Source organism: Orycteropus afer, unplaced genomic scaffold (assembly GCF_000298275.1).
Source record: "Orycteropus afer afer isolate SDZICR_OR568_19922 unplaced genomic scaffold, OryAfe1.0 scaffold01067, whole genome shotgun sequence".
Taxonomy (NCBI): domain Eukaryota; kingdom Metazoa; phylum Chordata; class Mammalia; order Tubulidentata; family Orycteropodidae; genus Orycteropus; species Orycteropus afer.
The window spans coordinates 261,869-273,764 of record NW_006922654.1 but is presented as its reverse complement, the minus strand read 5'-3'; the positions used below and the strand labels follow the sequence as shown (position 1 = coordinate 273,764).

The following is an 11,896-nucleotide window of genomic DNA, read 5'->3' as shown; positions in this document are numbered from 1 at the left end:
GTCATATAGCACTGGGCAAATTGACTGCAAAATACCTCTTTGAAGTAGTGAAGAACAAAGATACCTAGTTCTTTTAGCAGAACTACAAAATCTGTTCTGGAAGAAGTGCAGCTGGAATGTTCCTTGGAAGTAAGAATGGCCAGACTTCGTCTCACCTACTTTGGTCATATTGTAAGAAGGGACCATTCCCTGGAGGAATATATCATGCTTGGTGAAGTGGAGGGTCAACGAAAACGGGGAGGGCCCTCAATAAGATGGATTGACACAGTGGCTACAGCGATGGGCTCAGGTATAGCAAGGATAGTAGAATTGACAGAGGATCGGGCGTGTTTCATTCTTCTGTATATAGGTCAGTATGAGTTGGAGATGACTTGACAGCACCTAACAACAACAACAACAACAAATCTTTATGGAAGCAGATTGCCAGGTTTTTCTCCCCAGAGCATCTGGATGGGTTTGAACAGCCAACCTTTTGATTAGTAGCCAAGTATTTTAATGTTATGCCACCAGGGCTCTTTTATAGTCAATAAAAGTCAAAATAGGAAGACTCAGGAAACTTAATTAACATAACAACAACAACTTGTGAAGAGCAAATAATCTGACAAGCTGGACTATATGAAAAAGAATGTGACATCAGGATTGGAGGGAGACTCATTAACAACCTGTGATAGGCAGACAACACAAGCTTCCTTGCTGAAAGTGAAGATGACTTGAAGCACTTATTGATGAAGATCAAAGATTATATATAGCCTTTGGTATAGATTAGACCACCACATACAGAAAACAAAAATTGTAATAACTGGCCCAATAAGTAACGTCATGATAAATGGAGAAAAGATTGAAGTTGTTAAGGATTTCATTGTACTTGGATCCACTATCAACACTCATGAAAGCAGCAGTCAAGAAATCAAATGATCTATTGCATTAGACAAATCTGCTACAAAAGACCTCTTCAAAGTGTTAAAGAGCAAAGATGTCACTTTGAAGACTAAAATGTGCTCCCTAGGTGCAGAAGAAATGACTTAAGTTATAAAGAGTTCTCTGGCTCCCCAAGTTGGAAGGCAATTCCTCTGAACATACACCCAGAACAAAACTCAAGCCATGGTATTTTCAATCATCTCATGAGCGTGTGAAAGATGGAGAATGAATAAGGAAGCTGAAGAAATGATGCTTTTGAATTATGGTGTTGGTGAAGAATACTGAATATACTATGGACTATCATAAAAATTAAAAAATCTGTCTTGGAAAAAGTACAGACAGTTTGCTCCTTAGAAGCAAGGATGGTGAGACTTTGTCTCATGTACTTTGGTCATGTTAATAAGAGGTTCCAGTTTGTGGAGAAGGACATCATGCTTGGTAAAGTAGATGGTCAGTGAAAAAGCAGAAGATTCTCAACAGGGTAGATTGACACAGTTGCTGCAACAATTGGCTCAAGCACAGCAATCGTGAAGATGGCACATCACTGGGCAGTGTTACGCTTTGTTGCACGTGGGATCACTATGATTAAACCAACTCAGGGGCACCAGCAACAACAACACTTCTAGAGAGTAGGACTGGGTGTAGAAAGGGGTAAAAAGAGTTATGTATTCAATGTATTGCCTTCAATATTGTTGGAATATGTGTATGTGTATATACTTTATTTTTAAAAAAATCATGAACACATATTTACTTGTATCTATAAACCCCCATTATTATTTAAAAATAGTAAACCAACACTTACAAACTTCAAAAATACCTACTTTATTTGTTACTAGATGCAAGGATATGAGATGCCTCAAATCAACTTAGGTCAAAAGCAATGTCAAGGGCACAAGAATTGAGGCGGCGAGAACCTTGGGAGGGTTCACTGCTTAGCCACTGACTTCCTGGCCATCCTGACCCAGGAGTATTGTTCATCTGCTGTCATGGGAACAACATCTGAATGCAGGAGCATCTAGATGTGGCTGGCTGGCTTGTTCCCAATCCTGATGTCCATGCACACCTAAGGATTCAGCTGGACCTATTTCTGCTGTGGGCACTCCCTAGGTGCAGAAGAAATGACTAAACTATAAAGAGCTCTCCAGCTCCCCAAGTTGGAGGGAAATTATGCTTCTGAATACACCCCCAGAACACAACTCCAATGAACAGCAGGGACTCCTCTCTGTTGACAAGAGCAAGATGGTACAGGGAAGGCCTTGGGCCCTGACAGGGATGGATCAGGAGACACCGCCACTGTAGCCTGCTGCGTATCTAGTGACAGGAGACCTCAGCACTATCTTATGCAAGCCCCACCCCACAGGCAAGCTGTTTCATCACCCTACCCTGCAATCATCACAGAACAACACTTTTCTGGCCCACAATGCATAACTCTTAACACTTTCAAACTTTAGTCCAAGCTCATCCACTGTTCTCCAGTAAACTGACCACATTGTGTAACATCATCTCCTCCCTCTATGTTTAACCCTGCATGTTTACAAGCTAACTGAAATGGAAGCAAGAGATGAAGCCCCTTGCTTGGGCCTAAGTGCTCAGAAAACAATGGAAGAAGTTGGAGCCTTGCTTTGTCGTTCATGTAGATAAGACTAAACTGAGCACAAGGAGACATATAATACAACCATCACATTTGTTCCTAAGAGAAAAATAAAATATTCTTAACTTGTTTGTGGTTCAGTTTAACAGTTTTAACATGTGCTAAGGTGTCAGTTTGTCATACTGTGGTGGCTTGCGTGTTGCTGTAAGGCTGGAGGCTATGCCACCAGTATTTCAAATATCAGCAGGGTCACCCATGGTGGACAGGTTTCAGTGGAGCTTCCAGACTAAGACACACTTGGAAAAAAGAAGGGGCCACCCACTTCTCAAGGAATTGCCCAGTGAAAATCTTATGAATAGTAGTGAAATACTGTCCACTATAGTACTGGAAAACTTTATTAATAGCCCTAAAACCTTGTCTGATACAGTGTCAGAAGATGAGGCCCTCAGGCCAGAAGGCACTCAAAATAAGACTGGGGAAGAGCTGCCTCCTCAAAGTAGAGTCAACCTTAATGACGTGGATGGAGTAAAGCTTCAGGACCTCCATTTGCTGATGCAGCATGACTCAAAATGGGAAGAAATAGCTGTAAGCATCCATTAATAATCAGAATATGGAATATGTATGAAGTATGAATCTAGGAAAATTGGAAGTTGTTAAAAATGAAATGGAATGAATAAAGATTGATATCCTAGGCTTAGTGAGCTGAAATGGACTGGTTTTGGCCATTCTGAATCAGACAACCAAATGATATACTACACTGGGAATGACAAATTGAAGAGGAATGGCATGGCATTCATCATCACAAAAAATGTTTCAAAATCTATCCTGAGGTACAACGTTGTCAGTGATAGAATAATATCCATACACCTACAAGGAAGACAAGTTAATACCACTATTATTCAAATTTACATATCAACCACCAAATCCAAAGATGAGGAAATTGAAGACTTTTACCAAATTCTGTACTTTGAAATTGACCAACTATTACTGGTGACTGGAAAGCAAAAGTTGGAAACAAAGAAGAATCACCGGTAGTTAGAAAACACGGCCTTGGTGATAGAAATGACTTTGGAGATCACATGACAGAATTTTGCAAGACTAACAACTTATTCATTGTAAATACCTTCTTTGGGCAACATAGATTGTGGTTATACACTTGGACCTAACCAGATGGAATTCACAGGATTCAGATCGACTATATCTGTGGGAAGAGGTGATGGAGAAACTCAATATCTTGACCCAAAACAAGGCCAGGAGCTGACTGTGGAACAGATCATCAACTGCTCATATGCAGGTTCAAGTTGGAGCTAAAGACAATTAAAACAAGTCCATGACAGCTAAAATTTGACCTTGATTATATTCCACCTGAATTTAGAGACTATCTGAACAATAGATGTGACACATTGAACATCAATGACCAAAAACCGGACGAATTGTGGGAAGACATCAAGAACACCATACATGAGGAAAGCAAAAGGTCATTAAAAAGACAGAAAAGGAAAAAAAAAAAAAAAGACCAAAATGGATGTCAGAAGAGACTCTGAAACTTGCTCTTGAACAGAGGGTAGCTAAAGCAAATGGAAGAAATTACAAGATAAAAGAGCTGAACAGAAGATTTAAAAAAACAGCTCGAGAAGACAAAGCCAATTATCATAATGAAATGTGCAAAGACCTGGAGTTAGAAAACCAAAAGAGAAGAACATGCTCAGCATTTGTCAAGCTGAAAGAACTGAAGAAAAAATTCAGGCCTCAAGTTGCAATATTGAAAGATTCTATGGGCAAAATATTGAATGATGCAGGAAACATCAAAAGAAGATGAAAGGAATACAGAGTCACTGTACCAAAAAGAATTGGTCTATGTTCATCTATTTCAGGAGATAGCATATGATCAAGAACTGATGATACTGAAGGAAGAGGTCAAATCTGCACTGAAGGAATTGGTGAAAAACAAGGCTCCAGGAATTGATGGACTACCCATTGAGATGTTTCAACAAACAGATGCCATGCTGGAGGCACTTATTCGTCTATGCCAAGAAATTTGGAAGACAGCTACCTGGCCAACTGACTGGAAGAGATCCATATCTGTACCCATTCCAAAGAAAGGAAATCCCACAGAATTTGGAAATTATCGAACAATATCATTAATATTAGATGCAAGTACAATCTTACTAAAGATAATTCAAAAATGGTTGCAGCATTATATTGACTGGGAACTTCCAGAAATGCAAGCTGGATTGAGAAGAGGATGTGGAACAGGGGATATCACTGCTGATATCAGATGGATTTTGGCTGCAAGCAAAGAATACCAGAAAGATGTTTACCTGTGTTTTATTAACTATGCAAAAGTGTTTGACTATGTGGGTCATAACAAATTATAGATAACACTAAGAAGAATGAGAATTCCAGAATCCTTAATTGTGCTTATGAGGAGCCTGTACATAGACCAGGAAGCTGTCATTCAAACAGAACAAGGGGATAGTGCATGGTCTAAAATCAGGAACAGAGTGTATCACAGTTGTATCCTTTCACCATACTTATTCAATCTGTACACTGAACAAATAATCCAAGAAGCTGGACTATATGAAGAAGAACACACCATCAGGGTTAGAGGAAGAGTCATTAACAACCTGCAATATGCTGATGACACAACTTTGCTTGCTCAAAGTGAGGATGACTTGAAGCACTTACTAATGAAAATTGAAGGCTACAGTCTGCAGTATAGATTACAACTCAGTATAAAGAAAACAAAAATCCTCACAACTGGACCAATAAGCAGCATCACAATAAATGGAGAACAGACTGAAGTTGTCAAAGATTTCATACTATTTGGTTCCACAATAAACAACAATGGAAGCAGTAGTCAAGATATCAGACATCGTATTGCACTGGGCAATTCTGCTGCAAAAGTAGTGAGGAGCAAAAATGTCACTTTGAAGACTAAAGTGCACCTGACCCAAGTCATAGTATTTTCAATTGCCTCATATGCATGTGAGAGCTGGACAATGAATAAGGAAGGCCAAAGAGGGGTTGATGCTTTTGAGTTGTGGTGTTGGTGAAAAATACTGAAAGTTCCATGGACTGCCAGAAGAATGAACAAATCTGCCTGGAAGAAGTGCTGTCAGAATGCTCCTTGAAAGTGAGCATGACCAGACTTTGTCTAACCTACTTTGGTCATGTTGTCAGTAGGGGCCATTCCCTGGAGAAAGATATCATGCTTGGTAAAGTGGAAGGTCAGTGAAAAAGGTGAAGGCCATCAACAAGATGGATCAACACAGTGGCTGCAATGATGGGCGCAGGTATAGCAAGGATTGTGAGGTTGGTGCAGGACCGGGCGGTGTTTCATTCTGCTGTGTGTAGGGTGACTATGAGTCGGAGTTGACTTGATGGCATCTAACAACAACAACAACAACAACAAGGTATCATGCTGAACACTAAGGATAGTACTACTGTCATTGCTGCTGATAATAGCAGCATAGAAGCCGCAACAAACATCCACAGAGCATTTACCATGTATGGGCACTATTCTAAACATTTTACATATACTTGTTCATTTAATCCTCGTACTGACCCTTGAGATTAGTACCATTACTATCACCATTTTGTAGATGGGAAAACTAAGGACAGAGAAGTTCAGTAACTTGCCAAAGGTTACAGAGGTGGCAAGTACTGCATTTGAGATTCGAGCCCAAGCTACTTTTCTCTCGAGTCCATTATGTTGATCACTCACTTTACCCCACTTCATATTTCTAGAAATAAGATGCATGATATAAGGCCTCTATTTTACAATTTTTTTTAAAGGAAGGGGCAATAAGCACTTAAATAGCCTGTGCAAAAGCAAAGAAGTATATAGGGAACACAAACAATGGTTTACTAAGAGTGTAAGTGAAAACTGAGATGAGGAGAGGTGGGAAATCAAACTGAAGTGACAGACTGGGTAATAACCTGGAAAGCCCCTCTTGGACTTTGTCCTGTAGAACAGGTGATGAGGAGCCACTCAAATCTAAGCAAGAGAGCCCCACTACCAGCCCTGTGCTTTGAGAAGATCAGTCTATCTTCAGAAAGACTGGAAGAAAGCAAGGCTGTAACCAAAAGACTAGTTAGGACTTTATTGCAATTACCCAAATGAAAGACTAAAGCCTGGATTGAGAAGAAGGCACAAACAGGGAAGGAGGAACCTGAGGAAGATTCAAGTGAAAATCTTAGCAGAATGAGACAATATATTGGCTTTATATTAAAAGACGGGTCTAGGGTGACCCTGGGAGCTCTGGTAGTGTGGTGCCTAAGGCACTTGACTGCTAACCAGAAGGCTGGCTGTTCAAACCCACCAGCCACTTCTTGGAAGGAAGTTTGGGCAATCTACTTCCGTAGTGATACTGCCTCAGAAACCCAAGAAGGGGTCACTATGAATCAGGTCCGACTTGATGGCACATAACAACAACAACAGGGTGACCCAGGAGAACTCCACTGATGGTAAGGCATTTGATGTGCTCGGCTTCACATTGAATTTTCTGGCTAAGGATAATGTCTGGGTGGATGGTGGTAAATTAACCAAGATTGAGAACACAGGAAAAACAGGTTTAGAGGAGGGGAGGAAATCCATTTTAGACCACTTCAAGGTGCCTATGAGACCTGCAGGCAGAAACGTCTGAAGCTCAGGACTAGAGAGACAGCAGGAAAGTCATGAGCATGGGAGAGGCTGTAATACCAGAAAGTGACTGTGATTGTTTTAGCAGAGAGAAGGGAGAGATGCTGTGAATCAAGAGAGAAATCCAAAAGATTTATAACATTCACAGGGTAGAGAGAGGAGGGGAAGCCACAGGAGCAATGGTCAGTGAGGTATGCTGAGAATGAGGAGAAAGGACAAAAGCAGGGCTCTCAGGAAGGAGAACTTGAACCTGTGTACAGGCTGAAGGGAAGGCACCTGGACTGGGTCAGATACTGTCTCCCTAAATTCATACCTATCTAGAACCACAGAATGTGACCATATTTGAATGTCCTTAGTTAAGATGAAGTCATACTGGATTAGGGTGGGCCCTAAATCCAATGACTGGTGTTCTTGTAAGAAGACCACAGACTTACACAGGGAAGATGCCATGTGAAGAGGGAGGTAGATACTGGAGTGATGCAGTTAAGCCAAGGAATGCCAAAGATTGCTGCTGTTGTTGTTGTTGTTGTTTGCCTTCTGGTAGCATAGTGGCTAAAGCACTTGACTGCTAAGCAGAAGGCTGGCGGTTCAAACCCACCAGCCACTCCTCAGAAGGAAGGGTGGGCAATCCTACTTCCGTAGTGATACTGCCTCGGAAACCCAAGGAGGGGTCGCTATGAGTTGGGGCCGACTCAATGGCACACAACAACAACAAAGATTGCTAGCAACCACCAAAAGCGAGGAAGAGAAAGGTCTTCCCTAGGGCCTTCAGAGAGAGTATGACTCTGCTGACACCTTGACCTTCGACTTCCAGTCTCCAGAACTGTGAGAGAATAAATTTCTGTTGTTTAAGCTACCCAGTTTGTGGTACTTAGTTATGGCAGCCCTAGGAGCTTGGGTAGCATAGTGCCTAAGGCACTTGACTGCTAACCAGAAGGCTGGCAGTTCAAACCCACCAGCCACTCCTCAGAAGGAAGATTGGTCAATCAACTTCCGTAGTGATACTGCCTCAGCAACCCAAGGAGGGGTCGCTATGAGTCAGGGCCGACTCGACGGCACATAACAACAACAACAACAGGAAATTACTACAACACCACTACCCTCTCCTGCCTCCTCTGCAGCAGGAATAGGAAGACAGATAATCTAGTGCCCAGCTCTTCAGTGATGGATTCACTGTCCTTCCTCACCTCAGGCTTCCTCCTTGTCCATTGACAATCACGAATCAGCTGAGCATAGCTGAGAAGCTCATCACCTCAAGCAAAAAGAACAAGAGACACAAAGCTTCTCCCTCTAGTTCGCTCAACACTGCCATCACCAAAGTACTCTGTGCTGAAGTTCGTTATTCGCCTCTCTGCTTTTATATGTATTTTCAAATATCCATAGTGGAAAGCAGCAGCTGTCTTCTGGAAGCACAGCCCTCAAACTTACCTCCTAGGTTTCTGCTTTGGGAGGCTCAGACCGTTCTTCCTCTTTACTCTCTTCAAGAGTTTTCCCTAAAGATGGCTTCAACAGTCATGCGACCAAGCTGAAAGGAAAGAATCAAATACATGTTAAGTAATTCAAGCTACCAGCCAACAGCTAATTAGCTCTGTCCAGTACTTCACAGCTTTGATCAGCAAAATGGGACACACTAAGTGGTCTTGCTCAGCAGTCTCCCTGTGGGAACTCCCAAAGGAATAGAGTTCTCACTAGGACTGTTAGCCCTGAAGTCTAGCTCTTGGCAGGGCTGAGTAAGAGCTATGAAGGTTCTAGTCTTTGCTGAAGCATGCCTGGAATGGTGAGGAATGTCCTATGTCGAGAAAACTGGGAAAGAGAAAAGACCAGGCAGGATTTTTCTCATAACAGAGTCACTCTGGCTTTGCTGAGGAGCTTTATGTTTCGCCACAGAGGTGCTCTTTGCTTATGTGAACCATCCTGTATTCCCGTACACAGTGAAGGAGCATCCAGTGCTTTCTTCCAAGCAAGACAGGAATAAAAGTAAAACTAAGGCCAAACCCAAGGAGCTCTGGTAGCATAGTGGCTAAGACACTTGACTGCTAACCAGAAGGCTGGCGGTTCAAACCCTTCAGCCACTCCTCGGAAGGAAGATGGGGCAATCTACTTCCGTAGTGATACTGCCTCGGAATCCCAATGAGGGGTCGCTATGAGTCGGGTCCGACTCGACAGCACATAACAACAACAACAACAACAAGGCCAAACCCAAGGACATGACAGGGAATCTGGAGTTGTTCCCATTTACCTGGTCTGGAAGAACCTTCATTAATCCTCACTGGCTTGGCCAAATTGACACGAATTATCTATTCAAAGAGCTCAGATTCATTCTGAAAAGATTGAAAACCCAGCTGCTTAAACTCTGTCAGGTTAAAAGAGAATTGGACAACCTTTCATTTACTTAAGATTCATCTGAGACATGCTCATGATTTGTCCTTCCTTGATCCTGAGCCTTAACACTAAGCTCTACACCCACCACAAAGCAGCTTGTGGGACACAGAGAGTTTCCTCCCTTGAGCCATTCCACAGCTTTCTCTCAATACCAGCAAACAACCTGTGCTACTGCTCAGGGTCAGAGTGCTCCACAATTACAAAGGTAAGCACAGTTTCCAAGGGCCTGAGATCACGGTCAAAAGTCAAAATCAGCTTCAAAAGGGTGAAAAAATGATCTCTCACTGACAGCTGAGGAATATGTGTGGTGAATGCGTAACAGAACAAGGAATGAATTAAAGGAGAACCTCATGAATCTACTTAAGGCAGTGATGAAAATTTCATGGTAAAAAGTAAAAAAAAAAAAAAAAGGAAACTTCTTACAATTAAAATTCTAGTTTCACTAAGCGCTAATTTGTAGAACAAAGACATAATCGGTGCTGATAATCTACAGTAATTTTCCCAACAAAATTCTATAAACAATATGTGACATCTTTCTACTTCACATTTGACATGAAAATCATAAGGATCTCAAGGCACAAATCCTCAAGAGCGTCCTCATTTTCCCCAAGTACCTCTCCAGGATATTTGTTCAAATCACTTGCACTGGTAGCACACTGTCATCATCCTTATTGATGGGCTCTTCTCAATTGTCAATTGGTCTAATGCTTCCTGAAATCTTGCATCTTTTGGAAAATATGTAATTTTACTGTGCAAGCAATCTGCACTGTGTTTGCAATTTATTATCCTAGACATGGGGGAGGAGCTCTGGTAGCATAGTGGCTAAAGCACTTGACTGCTAACCAGAAGGCTGGCAGTTCAAACCCACCAGCCACTCCTCGGAAGGAAGGTTGGGCAATCCTACTTCCGTAGTGATACTGCCTCGGAAACCCAAGGAGGAGTCGCTATGAGTCGGGGCTGACTTGACGGCACATAACAACAACAACAACAACAACGGACATGGGGGAGCCAGTCAAAAACTGGGCAATGAGAATAATTAGGATTTACATTCCTGCTACATAAGGAAGTTATCTGAGTAAGGACTAATTTTATAAGTGATCAAGCCACAGTGAATATTTTCACATTATGACTATCTGGTTTCCCAATACAACCTTGTAACTTTGGAGGTTCAAAAAACCAATATGTAAATAAGGACCTCTGGTAGCATAGTGGCTAAGACACTTGCCTGCTAACCATATGGCTGGCGGTTCAAACCCACCAGCCACTCCTCGGAAGGAAGGTTGGACAATCCTACTTCCGTAGTGATACTGCCTCGGAAACCCAAGGAGGGGTCGCTATGAGTTGGGGCCGACTCAACGGCAAACAACAACAACAACATACCACAAAGGAAGGAGTTCTCGTGGCATAGTGGATAAGGCATTTGGCTGCTAACCAGAAGGTCAGCAGTTCAAATCCACCAGCTGCTCTGTGGAAGGAAGATGGGGCAATCTACTTCAGGAAAGATTTACAGCCTCAGAAACCCAATGGGGATTGCTATGACTCGCTATGAGTAGAAATCGATTGACTCAATGGCAGCGAGTTTGGTTCTGGTATCACCAAGAAGCAACTTCAGGAAGAACAAGGATTCTCAGTCAGAGCATGCTGTCGACTGTTGCTACACCATTCTGCCAAGGAAAGACAAAGCCAAAGTTCAGCATCTCCCCAACACTCCTTGTGCTTGAATGCATACTCAGTAGCAAAGAACAGGAAAAAGTCACTTCTATGTTTTCTGCCTCGGTTGTGTGTCTGCATAACAAAGAGCACTTCATAGTTGACTTGAGAGCTGGGGGTGCAGCAATGTGTGATGTATTTGAAGGCATAAGAAATAATCACCATCACTTGCCAGGTAAGAATGCTCATTGAGCAGGGCTGCGGACCTCTGAAGAGCAAGCCAAGTGAGGCCCAGCAAAAGGTCTGAGATGTTATCCATAGTCTAAGTGAAGGAAGCGTTCCTTCAGACTGCACTTCTTGTCTCTGGGGGCATCAGTATCAAGCCCAGAAATATAACCAAATGGAGAACAAACAGCTCCCTTTGTACTTAGTGACAACAATAACACAAATAAAGACTAAACAAAAGTAGCACAAAATTTTCTCACCTCTGCCAACTCAAATTCAACAAAAGCAAATCCTCAGCGATTTTCTGCAAAATAAAAAAAAGGAAAACAGAAACAAATCATTACCATGTAGGGCAATGGGAAGAAACAGATGGTTGCAAGAACAGTGAAATCAGTCGCATGCCATATTCAGAAACTGAATTTCTACCCAATCCTCATTTAGGAAAAAAAAAAAATTCCATTCTCTGTTTAGCCTTTTTTTTTTTT

At 42.1% G+C, this 11,896-nt stretch overlaps 1 pseudogene; it reads left to right on the top strand.

Annotated features, from left to right (window-relative positions):
• The first annotated feature begins 279 nt into the window (after nt 1–279).
• LOC122151999 overlaps nt 280–11,896 on the top strand; it is a 93,437-nt pseudogene continuing 81,820 nt past the window's right edge.